The sequence below is a fragment of the Heliangelus exortis genome, chromosome 9 (genome assembly GCF_036169615.1).
Source record: "Heliangelus exortis chromosome 9, bHelExo1.hap1, whole genome shotgun sequence".
Classification (NCBI taxonomy): Eukaryota; Metazoa; Chordata; class Aves; order Apodiformes; family Trochilidae; genus Heliangelus; species Heliangelus exortis.
Genome location: NC_092430.1, coordinates 13,749,060 through 13,763,073, shown reverse-complemented (window position 1 = coordinate 13,763,073; position 14,014 = coordinate 13,749,060). Strand labels below are relative to the sequence as shown.

Genomic DNA, 14,014 nt, shown 5'->3' with positions numbered 1-14,014 from the left:
GAGTTATGGCAGCAAATGAAACAAACAGCACTGCATTGCAATGTATACTTTTTGGTTTTCTGCCTTCCAGCATGGGTAGGGTGGTAGCAAAGATGGCTGGGACAGTAAGGAGCTGAGTGCAGGCAGAGTGAAGCATTGGAGGACATTTAGTGAGTCAGTGTGAGGGCAAGGAGAAGAGCTGCTGGATCTCAGTCCTTGGAAGAAATCTTTCCATTACACCATTAAAACAGACTGGCTCTTACCTGGTTACTCCACCTAATGGCACCTCTACAATCAAAGCAGAAATTCTTTCTTTCATTTTACCCATTTCTACTTTTATTCCTCTGGCTGTGTGCTGGGGCTGGTACAGACTGGGAAACTTCACTGCCCTTCACAACACGACCTTCCAGGTCCTGCACAGGAAAGAACTTTCATGTAAGGGGCCCATCCATATGACATAGCTAGGGAGTGGACAACCTCGTGCAATGGTGGCCAGGAAAAGACAGGCAAGGGGGAAGGCAAGAACAAGGAATGGGTAGATGGATCAATTGTCACTATGTGCTGTTATTCAAAGCGGACCCATGAAACTGATTTGGACAGTATCATGCTAAAATTACATGAAGCTGAAAAGCTGGAAATGGCGTAGGAGTACAATTGGGTCTTAAAAACACAAAAATTTTTCCAAAAAGCCAGAAAACTTCAGATTCTTTTTCTATGTTGATTCCTTGGGGCTAGAAGCTGCCTGATGGCAAGGGTCCTTCATTAAGAATAATCTGATAAAGATGTGCTTTACCAGAAAACAGACCAGGAAAATGCTTCCCTGACCATACCTATGGGACCAAAACAAAACCATCTGCTCTGTGAAGGACCCGGGAAAGCAATACTGCAAATCTGCAGGCAATGGATTGAGCAAAGACCCACTGCTCCTGCTCAGTGCAAAAACAGTGCTGTAAGGCAAACCACCCTCAAGGAAACAAATTAACAGCCCCCCCGAGGGAGTATTTTTCTGCATGTTTATGGTAGTATGTGCATGATAACCACACCTGAACACGGGCTCAGCCAAGCCCTGTGCACTCCGCTCCCTCCTGCTCCAGGGAGTCGGTGCTGCTGAGTGCCAGGAGCAGGCAGTGTGCTCCCTGCATCCTGCGGAGTGCTCCGGGGGGCTGCTTCACTGCCGAGACCCTGAGATAAGGCACTGCATGCTGCTGCCTTGCCACTTTGTGACTCCTCTGTCAGGGCAGAGGTGCTGTTTCACCTGGGGTGAGGACACAGGTCTGCTATGCTCCCTCCTTGAATGTGTGCCAAGGGAGAGGATGGTGTGGGTGCATCAGTAGTACCCCTGTGGCCCTTCCAGAACTGCTGTGAACAAATTAACTGTATCTGGCTCCAGACCAGACCCTGGAGGTGGAGCTGGCTCCATTACAAATTCTCATGCTATTTGTAGCACCTCTCCAGTCCCCAGGGCTCAGGCTGCTGCCTGAGAAACCTGCTGGTATGGGTTTTGGTTTGTTTCTAAGACATTTCTCAGCACTGTGGTTGCACAAGAAGCTGAAAATGTGTGTTTCAAAACCCCAGTCAGAAGGACAGGTGCTGCCATTGCTATTTATACAGCACCATCGTGTTCGGGGAAGGTCTCAGAGCTAGAAAGATAAAATCATGCTGTTTTTTCTAGGTCTTAGAAGTTTCTAAATTCCTAAGCAAGGCTCCTAGTATTTCAGGGTGCACTGGGTGGCACTGTTGCAGAGTTGGGTGCTGATAAGCAGATTTCCCTGCAGTTTCACAGCAGACAGCACTAACATGGCACAAGTCAGTCAGATGCCTCATGTGGCATCACCTGTCCATCAGCTGCACCTGTGAGGCAGAGGGGAGCAGCCACTCTGCTAACCCGTCAGCTGACATTGTGCTGGGTTTTGCCAGTAACCAGACAGCACCTACAGGAGCACCACTTGGGAGGAATGTGGGACATGGAAATAATGCTAATGGTCACCACATCCTACTGCCTACATCTTTCCAAATCCCCAGCAGACTGCCAAGCGTGGTTCCCAGTGACACTCCACAGCTCCCATTTGGTTCACCATGCCTCCTGGACAGCTCTGCAACTGTTCTGAGATCCCCAGCCACATCAGGATAGCAAACCTGGATCTTTTGAAGCCCAGAGAAAGCAGCACAGTTTCCTATTATCTCTGTGGCTCATTGTACAGCTAAACACATATAGAACTGACAAGGGATCTCCATAGCAACTCCTTGCCTCTCGCCTCCACCTGAAATGAACCACTTCCTCTGCAGCACTTGTCACTCACAAGAGACTTACAGAGGATTTCTATTCACTTCACCCACAGCAAACATTTTGTCTTCTAAACTCTCCATTTGCTGCTACCAATGGTTTCATGTTGGGGCTAAACCAGGAACCACAGGTGCCATGAGATCAGGGACACACACTGGGAGTTGGGTTTTGGTCAAGACAGAAAGAATCTGAAGCTATCCCGAGTATCCAGGCTCACTGGGCTTGCTTGGAAGACCCCAGGAGGTCCCTGGATGTGTTAAGCTGAACCAAAGCAAACACAACACTTGGAGTCATCACAGAGAACCATGCTGGTCTGAAAGGGAAAACTGTCATTTGAGGGAAATCACATTAAACACAAATGCTGGTGATTCATGTGTTTGCAGCGTGACCTCTCTCTAGCTGCCTTATGCTGATGAAATGGGTTGTGCTGCCCATTCTGCACCAGGCAGGGTTTCCACTGTCCTACTATCTGCGTGGTAGTAGGAGTGCCACCATCATCTTGATTACTGAGCCAAATTAAATCCTGACCTCAGATGCAAAGGCGGTGGGAAAAACAATTTAGAAATGAGCACTGGAGACACAGACATGTGCTTTACAAATATCACAGTTTATTTTTCTTTCTGTGCAAATCAGTGCTACTTAATCTTACTCACATTTCACAGTGCAGGGGACAGAAATTATTACAACACTGCTTAAGCTGCAGTTCCATGGGGTTGTTCTGTGTCCTGGATCGCAGTTAATCTCCCCATGCCAATGATCTGGAATGGAAAAGAACTTCATGGCCAGCATTTGCAGCAGTTGTTATTTGTGATACAAGCTACAACAGCACCTCCAAGAGAAGCCTGCTTTCTTCCTCAGGCATCACAGCATTCACAGCTGCATCCAGACTCCAAGTATTTACAGCCAGCAACACATTATGGCACAGTTTCAAAGTCAGAGCAGCAGAGACAGATGAGGAAAGAGCAAAAGATAAACTATTTTCATAGGCACTTAATCCCACATAGGACAAAACAGAACGAAGTTCAGTAGTGGAAGGAAAAGCTGGTCCCTGGAGTAAAAGCCTGGTCAGCAGTGACCACAGCCCCCTGGCTGCTCTGTTAGTGGTCACCACTGGGACAGAGGGAATGAAACAGAGGCAGTCCCAGCACTAGGAAAAATAATTGAAATCCCTATATATGGCCAACAGGAGAGACCTTTGAGGATACTGTGCAAAAGTAGATCATATCAGTTATCAGGAGGTTCTCTGAGAAGGCAATCGTGTGTGACATTTCATAGAATTTTCATTGTGCAATATTAAAAAAAAGGCTTGTGTCACTTAAAGCACCTTTCCAGAGCTCATAGTCAGGCCACACTGGCTGCACAGTGCCCAATCACTGTTCAAGAGCAGAAAGAATGAGACAAAAAAAATTACCTGGGAAAGCAAAAGCAAGACTCCTCACCAGCTAAAGGAAGCCCAGCATGGGGCAGTGACATGAGGGAAGCAGGGAACAGCTGGACAGCATCTACCACAGCCAAGTAGTTCTGACATGGGTACCTAGGGCAGCAGTCAGAGGAGCCAAATATTGTTTGCTACATCAGATTCAACCCTGTCCCAAAAAGCTCATCAGCAGTGGGTGGAGAGAGGCTGCAAATCACCAACATCCACAGGAACTGAGGAATGGCTCAGATCTCATTCATTATTAGAAGGGCCTTTCCCTGTCTGCAGTAGCTGGCTCTGGCACCTCCTGGCCACGGTGCTGGGAGGGAAAAGACGCACCTCCCCTCCCCCCTCCCCCCTCCCCCTCCCCCCCGAGCTAGGTAATGAGGCTGTTTAGAGGCAGTGTTGCTGTTTTACTGGAAAGGGCAGAGAATCACAGCACAGCTGAGCTTCCTAGCAGCATCAAGAAAACAATGGAAGGCTGTGACTGACCCATTTTCAATCAAATGGAAAATTCTGCTTCTGTTTCTCAGTTGTTTTTTTTCTCCCTTTGAGACAGCTCATAGCAACAGCTTTGCTCTGCTACTAGCAGCCTGTCCTTGTAAGGAAAAGCAGGAGCCCAGTAATGATCCAAATTTGTCACTGGGGTAACTCTGGTGCCCTGACTACTGCAGAGAGCCCTGGCTAAGGTAGCTCTAACCTGTGTGTATGTGTGAGCACTGGAAGGGTGCCTGCAGGATGGCCATTTACAGGGTGGCTCCAGGGATGTAAATCCAGCCAGCAATGGCAGTGGGCAGGTAAGTCATGGCTTGCAGCCTCATCCACCACAACAGATTCATGGGGTTGTAATGGTTCTTTGGTCACGGGGAAGTGAGAGCATCAGTGATGTCATTTAAGAGCAGAGATGTCGTGCAGGCCACTGTTAACAAAGGACTTCATCAGGGCCACCTGTCAACTGAAATACTCCCTCCCATAGTCCTCCTGCACAGTGTCACCAGTTCCACTCCACAGTGCCTCAGCTTGCCTGTCAACACTGTCTGCTGTCAGGATGCCCGTGGCTGCCATGAAGCTATTGGGCTCGATGAGGATGACTCTGACACCCCAGCCATACACCTCCTGCGACAGGCTCTCAGAAAAGGCTGACACCCCAAATTTGGAAATCTAATAGCAAGACCAAGATTGATGATATTCACCACATGGCCTAGAGAGAAAAGAGCAGTGAGAGCTGACAGCCTGCAGAAGCATGAGCCAGAACATCCCAGTAAAGAGGTGCTTTGTTGGATGATGCTCCATTATAAAATTTGAATCTTGAAGAGACGTCCAAATCCCCTGTCAAGGAACTCTTCCATCCTGACTCAAGAAAGATTAGCCCCTGCTTTGACCTCATCCATGGATGGTACAAATGCCTATCTCTGTATTTAAAAGGATTCTAAAAGACATTTTCCTCCTAATTTCCAAATAGGGAAATGCCCAGACACTCTCTGGCTACTAGCTGTGTGCTCTGACATAACAGTGTCCTCCACTCCTGCACCCTGCTTGAGAAGCACTCAAGCTCCAGCATTGTTGTTATCTGGAAAGCACACCCCAGCGTGGTGCCATATAAGTGTTGTGGCTCTTTCTGCAAGCACAACAGTGTATCTGTAGCCACTCTGCCCAACGCAGCTACACCCTTCTAGACCTGAGCTGGGTGGCACAGAACCAGTAAGAGGTTTCTCTAAAATGGCACCATGGCACAGCCAACCCACCCAGCATGTCAGCCAGGAGCCTTGAGACAAATGGAGACTTCACATGCTGCTGTCTGTGGGTCAGCACAGAGCCCTTGTTCCAGGTCCCACCAGCAGCCCATGGCAGGCCATTTGCAGAGATCATGCATTGTCTAGAGGCAATGGCAGCAGTGCCACTGCCACTCTGCAGTCATCTATGAATGAGTAACAGGAAGGAAGAAGACTCAGTTATACAAATACAAGCACTTGGTGCTCTGGCATCCAGTCACTTTCTCTAAAGTTGGTCTGGAGTCCTGTGTCCTATCTGCCATCACTGCACAAAGGTCTCTGATACCCTGGGATGTTTAAGATAGCATCTGCTGCATAGGTGTCTGCCCCAAGAGCTGCCTGTACTACCAGATGCTTACCCAGCATGTTGAACCCTGCTGTCTAGCTTGCCTGTGTGCCTCAGACACCCTCCCTGGACTGCACAAGTGCTCCTTGAAGCACAGTCTGAGTCTTGATTTTTAGCTACATCTCTTTGCTGTGCTACAAAAGCTCTCTGAGTTTTGCCACAATCCCTAGCACGTACCTTTAGCTCTGCGAATGAGGGGCAGGAAAGCCTTTGTCACCCTCACAGTGCCCTGCAGGTTGATCTCTACTACCTTCTTGTAGTTGTCCAAACTTGCAAATTCCACCTCTCCAAAGTCTGAGACACCAGCATTGTTCACCAGACCCCACAGACCTGTCAACAAACACATAGTTAAAGACTGGAATGAGGAAAAGCATTGCATAGAAGAAGCCTTTGTTATTGTTCAAATTAGCACAACTCTTTGACAAAGAACAGTGCACTTTTGTAGAAAAACTCAAGAAAAATTCATCAAGGGGATGAAATACACCCTTGGTACACCACAAGTGAAGCCACTGGGGCTTCTTTGGAACATCAGGGAGAGTGACAGGGTCACACAAGCATTGCCTCTCCTAAAGTTTCCTCTAAGGTCAAACACTGTCTTGTCAAACTGTACTGTCTTGTACAGCTGGATCTGGCTGACCTTCTTCTATGCCTCCTGTCAGTCCCTTTGCCTTCAGTCAGTGAATTTACCATGGCTTTTGCAGTTTGTAGAGGGCTGGACTTTCTCTCAGTTTAAAAAAAAAAAAAAAAAAAAAAATCCATCAAATATCTTTCATTTCTGAATCCCCTCCACAACTCTGACTCACTGTCTTGGAGAGTATATATATTGATCTGCAAGTTCAAGGCCCAGTTAACAGCTGCTGTATTTTGGTCCAGGTATTTGGTTTCCCTCAACCCTAACTATAGCAGAAAATGGCAAACTTAAAACCAACCCTTCGAACCAATAGAATTTAAAAATTAATGTCTTCTGTGCATGCAGTCCTGCCAAAATTAAACTGACTGTACTTACTAAGAGCATCTGCACTGAGCCCATTACAGGTCCAGGACCTGGTGGGTCACTGATAACTTGACCCTTCAAAGTGATTACTGCAGGAGTCCCACAGGCAAACACTGTAGGGCTGAGTCCATACTTTGTGAATTTGTTGAAGCATAGGACTATGCAGCCATAAACTGCAGGAGGAACAAACAGAAGACCTGAACAAGATAAGGGAGTTGCTCCTCATTAGATGTCCTGTCATACACCATGGTTACTTTTCACTGTGTAAGTACTCAGCTGGAGTTGGGGCCCCTTTCTACTCACTGCCCTTCCTCTTACCAAGAACAAATACAGGGCTAAAAAGTCTTTGTGTCCAGGGATCTCTGACATTGCTATCAAAAGCACCCACGTCATGCCACCCTGTTGATAAAACTTATCAAGCTCTTTCTCAATTTTTTGGGGCTGTTTGCCCTGCCTCCTTTCCATAGTTTCCTTGCCTTGATGTATCAAAGTCCTTTACTAACTTCCAGCCTATATTTATTCATAGTCAGATAGTAACCATGTGTTGTACTGAACTCAGCCCTCTAAGCAAATTGCAATATTCCACCATTGCCCAATAAGTACCAAGGGAATTTATCTTCCTGGTGGTGCATTTTAAGACACAAGCATGTCCTTCCTAGACTGGCTCTGTACTCTCACACTGGCCCTAGAAATTCTGCTTTGTTCCCAGCAAGATCCACATTCCCTGAAGGCTGTTGATGAGGCACACACAGGGGACCAGGGAAGGTCAGTCCTACTCAATGATAACTGCATTAACCACTCCTTCATGGGCTATCCCAGGATGGATTTCCCCATTTGTTTCTCATAGCTGCCACCATTCCCACATCTCCCAGCTCCCATATGCTGATCCTGGCACCCGTTTTGCCCTGCACTCCTGTCTCTGATAGAGTGATGAATATTGCTCCAGTTTACTGGCCTGCAGCTGTATCCCCCTTTCAGATAAACTCTTCCCAATCCCCACCAGATCACAGGGGCTGCTTAGGATAATAGCAAAGTTGTGGCCCGCAGCAAAAGCTAAGAAAAATATTTTGCACACCTATCATTCTGTTTTATCAACTAAAGATTTTAAATCCTGCAGTCAGGTAGTTTTACTGCTCTGCCCAAGATGCTGCTGCTGCACTTACTGAAGCTGCCAACTTTATTAAGTCAAGATAACTCTGAAATTCATACTCATCTGGCAGTCAGCACAGTATCTTAGCCTGAATGGGGTCTCTAGTGCTTCTGCAAAGCATGCTTGAATCACTAGCAGAAGGACCATGGAAACAGGGTATCTGATGGTGTAATTTCACTAGTAAAAAGAGCTATGCAGAGCAAATTTGGCAGGAATTTATCAACCACAAAAGATGTCAATCCTAAACTGATCTCTGAGAGTATTCCTGATTCAAAATGTCTCTATAGCTATCTCCTAATTCTTGGGAAGGTTAGATTCTGTGATATTCATAAAAACATTATTTACAATAGCTCATTCTTGGAATTTCATTGCTCCCTGATCAGGTCACATTACACATGGAACAAAGTGCTGATAGGCACTCAGTCACAGGGCTGTTTGCTGGACAGCAGTGTGCTTATTGAGCTGAGCCTTATCACTATTATTTCTTTACTGTCAACAATGCAGTGGGAACTGCAAAAGACTGAGAGCAAACAGGGGCACTCCCATCGAAATGCATTTACCCTTATGTACACATCAAAGTGAGAAGAGCTATAAATGTACAGCACCAAGAACTGTTCTGCCCTCGCTCCTCTGGGGCCACACTCAGTGTGCAACAAGCACCTTTGTGCAAGGCACCTTGGTTTCAGTTGTCTCTATATTCCAGCACTTATTTATTGAGCACTATTTATTGGGAAGCTCCAAATCTCAGTCACACATGTCCTTAAAAAGAAGCCTTTGCTGCTTTGTACACTGTGCTGCAGCAAGCAACTACAGGATAAGGCTCTCAAGAGCAGGAAGAACCAGTCCAACTTGCTGATCAAGCACCCAACTTCTCAGTCCCTACTATACACATGGCTTTGCAAACACTGCTGCATTTATAGAAGCAACAGAGCTGCTCCCTTACAAGCCTTTGCTAGGTGGGAAATGGCTCTGTGCCAGCACTGATGTTGCTGGGCTCTTTAAGGAAAAGCTTGAGAAGCTGCAAAATGTGTGACAAGGACTGAGTGACTGTGTAGGAAGAAAAATGCAGTGAGAACATCTGTAGGAACAGAGTTTGGAGGTAACTTGGTTATGCTTCAGATCCTTGTTTTAGGAGAAAGGGTGTGCTCCTGTAATTTGCATGAATATTAGCACAGCTGTTATTTACTAGCTTGGTATTTGCTGTGAACAAAGACACATGGCAGACTTATCCAGGCTTCAAGAGGAACAATCACGCTCCAGCCACACAACCCTTAGATGTGGAACTTTAGTCCACCCTTGGTTGGGTCTATAGCTGCTGTCCAGCTTGCTACTTGCACAGAGGCTGCAGAGAAACCTATGCAGGGCAAGCAAGAAGCCTCATAGCCTCACCACATGGGAGAAGGTTTGGTAGTGTCACACTAGGTTCTGACTGTAAGCTCCAGTCCCACTGCCAAACCCCTTCCCCTTCCAAGAGATAAAGAAGCATGCAGAATGGACTCCTGTCTTCTTTTACATGCTCTTAGGATCCATGAGTTAGACTTGTACTTAAGGTGAGATGTGGATTAAGATGGTCTATACCAAGCTAATCCTGGATCCTGCCTCACATTACCTCAGACATGGCATGGCATGAATTGACCTGGCTGAAGCACAATCCAGGTTTGGAAGCAGATTGCTCTGGATCAGTCAGTCAGCACAACAGAGAGGACAGCATTAAGCAGCCAGGGCTCACATCATCACTAGGAGGATCACCACAGAAAGGTCTGTGTGAGCCAGGCTGCAGCAGGAGCACCAGGAGGGCATCAGGCTCTGGCCATCTTTTGCCCTTCACAGCCGCTCAAGGAGAAAGACACAGGGCTCTTGTGGGCTTGCTGCCACTGGTGCTTTTTACAGCATGTAGTGTTAGACCAGTCCTCCAGCCAGTCTTGGTCACTTTCCATGGGGCACATAAACAGCAAGACAATTCTCCTAACTGACCTGGGTACAACACTGCCTGCCACCCAAATGCTGTCACAGGTCTCCAGTCTTGTTAACCCTCTTTTCGTGTTGCAGAGAGGGACTGACCTGGCCAGCACAGGCCAGGAATCCTCTGTAGAAAGGATTCTGTGAGCACAGCAGAGGGCCAGCTGTGCTGGAAATACAAAGATCTCCACACACCTTCCTCTGTCTCCTTCAGTGTCCTCTTCACAAAATCCACAGCCTGAGCCACCTCCTGGTCACTGCACACATCCATCTGTAGCACTTTCATGTGATCTGACTTCATGTTCTTCAGCTCCCTGGCTCCATCTCCATTCTCATCCTGTTCAGCAGAAAAGAAAGATGTCCCACTAAGACTGACAAGGAACAATAACGCAGATTGGGGCCAGGCATGTTCACATGGACAGGAAACAGAAGCTATTGAAATAACTCAGAGGTGTAAACCTGGTGCACACACAGGCTTGAGAGCTACATGAACCCACGTGACCCCCAGCCATTTCCCCATTCCCTCCAGCACAGCCCCTATATCTGCATCTGTGACCCACCACTCTGAAGGACCACAAAGTCCCTACTGTTAGCTCCTCACATGAAGGGTTTCACATCTGTAAGACTTTCAAACACTGTGCCAGACTGAGATAACTGTGAAGGACTCCCCACTGCCTGGGGCTCCATGCTCTGCAGGTAACATAGCAAACACTTGTACATAAATCAGAGCTGGATTGTTTAGGCTTAAAATTAACAGACTAATAAGGCACCATAATTGTGTAATCTCAGAACATAACCTGGTTTCTAATGAAATAGTATGAAATAGTATTGTCAGAGCACTTTGGAAAAAAGACAGCAGGGACACCTTTGGCATGCCTAACAGCAAATGGTCTGATGCTACAGGAAACAGCAGGAAACATTTACAGCTCAACCTATATAATAATAATTTGCTCTTACTACACAGCAGAACAGGACTACATATACAGTGGAGATCTGCCACACAACAACAAGATTACATGCAGGAGACATGAAAGGAGGAGATTCTGGCCTAGGAAGCAACAACAAATCTTTTTATTCATACTGTTGGTAACAAGAACATGATGGCTCTGCTCTCCTTTCTGCTCTTTTCCTTTCTTCCCTCCATTCCATAATATTCTGTTACTACTGCAGGGTTTGTTTTTTTTGTCGTTTAATCAAACCTGAACACAGTTAAGATTCCAAATTTTCCCAGACCACTTCCAGACAGGATTGCTGCCTAAGTCTTACAGCCTTGCTCAGGTGGTATACAGCAAATAAAAGTGAAATGAGCACAGATCAGACATGCAGTTCCAGGCTCAAGATCTGATTCACGAAACTGCTCCCTGAATCACAGGCTCTGCCTTGTTAGGGAGGAAGAAGTGATGACTTGGTGAGTCACCATGCCTGGCTGCCACTCTTTCTTTCACACTTGATACCAGCTCCCCCAGTACAAGGGCAAACAAGGTGAGCAACCCTCCCACAGTCACCTGCTCAGCTGCTTCTGCAGCCAGGATGTTAAAAACATGTGACCACTTAGTTTTTCTATACATCCCTCAGGGTACTTAATAAATACACAACATCTCACCTCCACCTGCAGTCCAGTGAACACTGAAGGAAAAGAGCTGAAATGTTCATCACAGCCTTAAGGAAATGTAGCTCTCTTAAAAATCCATATATAGTTACACTAGAGTAATGAAAGTAGTAAGAATGAGTTGCTGGCCCCATGTCTGTGTCTCATGTCTCAACTGACTTATTTCCTGGTACCAAAAAACAGTAAATAAAGACCCAGAGCTTTCCTGATGCACATCAAGCATGGTGACATGATGTGTCTAGCCCTCTTATCTAGCTATGAAAAGAATCTCCAGAAGGGCCATTACAAGTTAATCACATAGTCACCAAAATATATTCCTCTGGAATGGGGGAGGGTTTTGGGATGCCTCTCTACATTTCTGGAAGATGCTCTTGCATCTTACTGAGTTATGAAGGTAACTTTCAGATACTTAACAGTGAATAAAGTGGAGCTAATTCAGCGTTTAAAGAGATCGACTGGATCTCTGTAGGAAAAAAAAAGTTGGCTATATCTGTACTCAAGTACCAGCTGTCATTTCAGAGTACTGAAAACAACCTATCCTACATTATTTTAATCTTTCATAATGCTTATGACCTAAAAGAGAAATATTTACACTGTTTTTTGAGAAACAAATTACTTTTTGAGAAAAGTCACAGGCCAGGAACTTAAAAATCCAGAATAAATGTTTTGTTTTATTCACATAGAAATTAATTTTCCTCTACCACCAATGCAACTCAATCTGCAAAGTTACCTTTCCAGCTACAAATCCAGTGGTGACAAAACATACTGATTTTGGAAGACTGACATGCAACACCAATGGGAACCACTTTTCACAGTTGCAGACACCACCTCAGCTGCTATTTAACTGTAAAACAAATTGCCTCTTTTGTCCAGAAAACCTTGTCACAAATGAAGCAGCCATGTGTTTTTAGGGAAAGAAGTGGGTATCATCTTAAGTTCTATCATCTTCAAGGGCTGTAAGCACAATCCCTGTTCAGATACCCACATGGTATTTCCTCCTTGTTTTTCAAACGCTAAATTTGCTGGCAGGAAAGATACCTGGAGCAGTTCCCATGGGTGCAGCCAGGCTGCTCTCCTTGGGATGGTCTTTGTGACCTTGTGACTCACCAGCAGGAGCCATGCAGCAGCAAGAGTCACATAGAATTCCTGGGGGGATCCTGGCAGCACTGCCCAATTGATTGCTTGGGCAAAACCGTTCTCCCAAACCCTCTTTTTTTTTTTTTTTCTTTCCTTCCCTCTTAGAGAATCTCCCAGCCTCGCCACCCCAGTTTCATCAGTTGAAAGCTGCCCTGCTCCAGCCCAGCCTGCTGCCCATGTTCTCACCAGACTGTGCATTTCCTCCCAGCTATCTCATTTCCTGTGATTATCCTGCCCTTGCAGCCCTGGGTCCTGGCCACCCACCCCACCCTCTGCACAGCAGCAGCTGCTCCCGGGCATGGAGCCCAACAACCACACAAGCCCTCTCCACCCTGTGGAAGAGCCTGGCTCCAGCTTTTGGCTTCCTCCCTTTCCCCTTGCTTGCTCCCCTCCCCTGCTGAGGTCTGGAGGATCCTGATGCAGCTGGGGATGAGGTACAGGCAGATCATACAGGGGCTTCTTAGCAGAAAGCCCTCCTGTGATCAACTGAGCCAAGGGCTATTCCCAAGGAAGTTCCTGGGATTCAGCATTCAGCCCTGGCAAGCACTTGGGCACCCAGAGATGTCCACTCAGAGTTCCTGAGTGGGACTCAGGAAGCCAAGAACACAATGCTGAACAGCCATGGATCTGGCCAGCTCGCTCCATCTGCACCAGTTCCCTGCCCAGCCCCACTGCTGCTGTCCTGGTTCGGGCCAGGATAAAGGTAATTTTCTGTCCTGTAATTTTGCAGTGTTAAACCATGACAGCTGCCTATGCACCTGCTGCCTTCCCACGTTTCCTAGGGAGAATACCTTGTGTTTGTCATTACTGGATTCCATCTTACTGGATTCATACTCCAAGTGATCTATCAGGATCATTTTGAACTCTGTGCCCCAAAGGTTCCGCAGTCCTCCTTGCTTGGCACCACACACATTTCTTTTCTAGTGAACACTGTGTTCCAGGAGGCACTTCCAATAAAATTTCCCTGGGACTGGGCAGCAGTCACAGGCTCTGCTCACGAGACTATCATGAGGGACTGTGTCAAAACCCTTATGCAGGAGACATTTATTCCTTCTCCTTTCACCACTCTGCTGCTTAGCCAGAATGAGATTAGACTCACATGGGACAGACTGTTCTCAGTAGCTTACATGGACAATGTGTGTCACACTATCATCTACACATCTGTAAAATAGATGTGTTGCAACTTAATCTAGTGCACTGAAGGTAAGATGGCAATTCCAGGTACCTGTCTCCTTTGGGAGGGGAAGTACAAGATCAGCCCTGTTCCAGACTTCTGGAAATCCCCTGACCTCCATCTGCTGCTGGAAAGCACTCTACCCATGGAACAGAAATCACAAGGGCTCATTTGAACGCTCTTCAGTACATTA

At 46.6% G+C, this 14,014-nt stretch overlaps 1 pseudogene; it reads right to left on the bottom strand.

The window, feature by feature from the left end:
* Positions 1-4,049: 4,049 nt before the first annotated feature.
* The window catches only part of LOC139799819 (D-beta-hydroxybutyrate dehydrogenase, mitochondrial-like), a 16,617-nt pseudogene continuing 6,652 nt past the window's right edge, over positions 4,050-14,014 (bottom strand).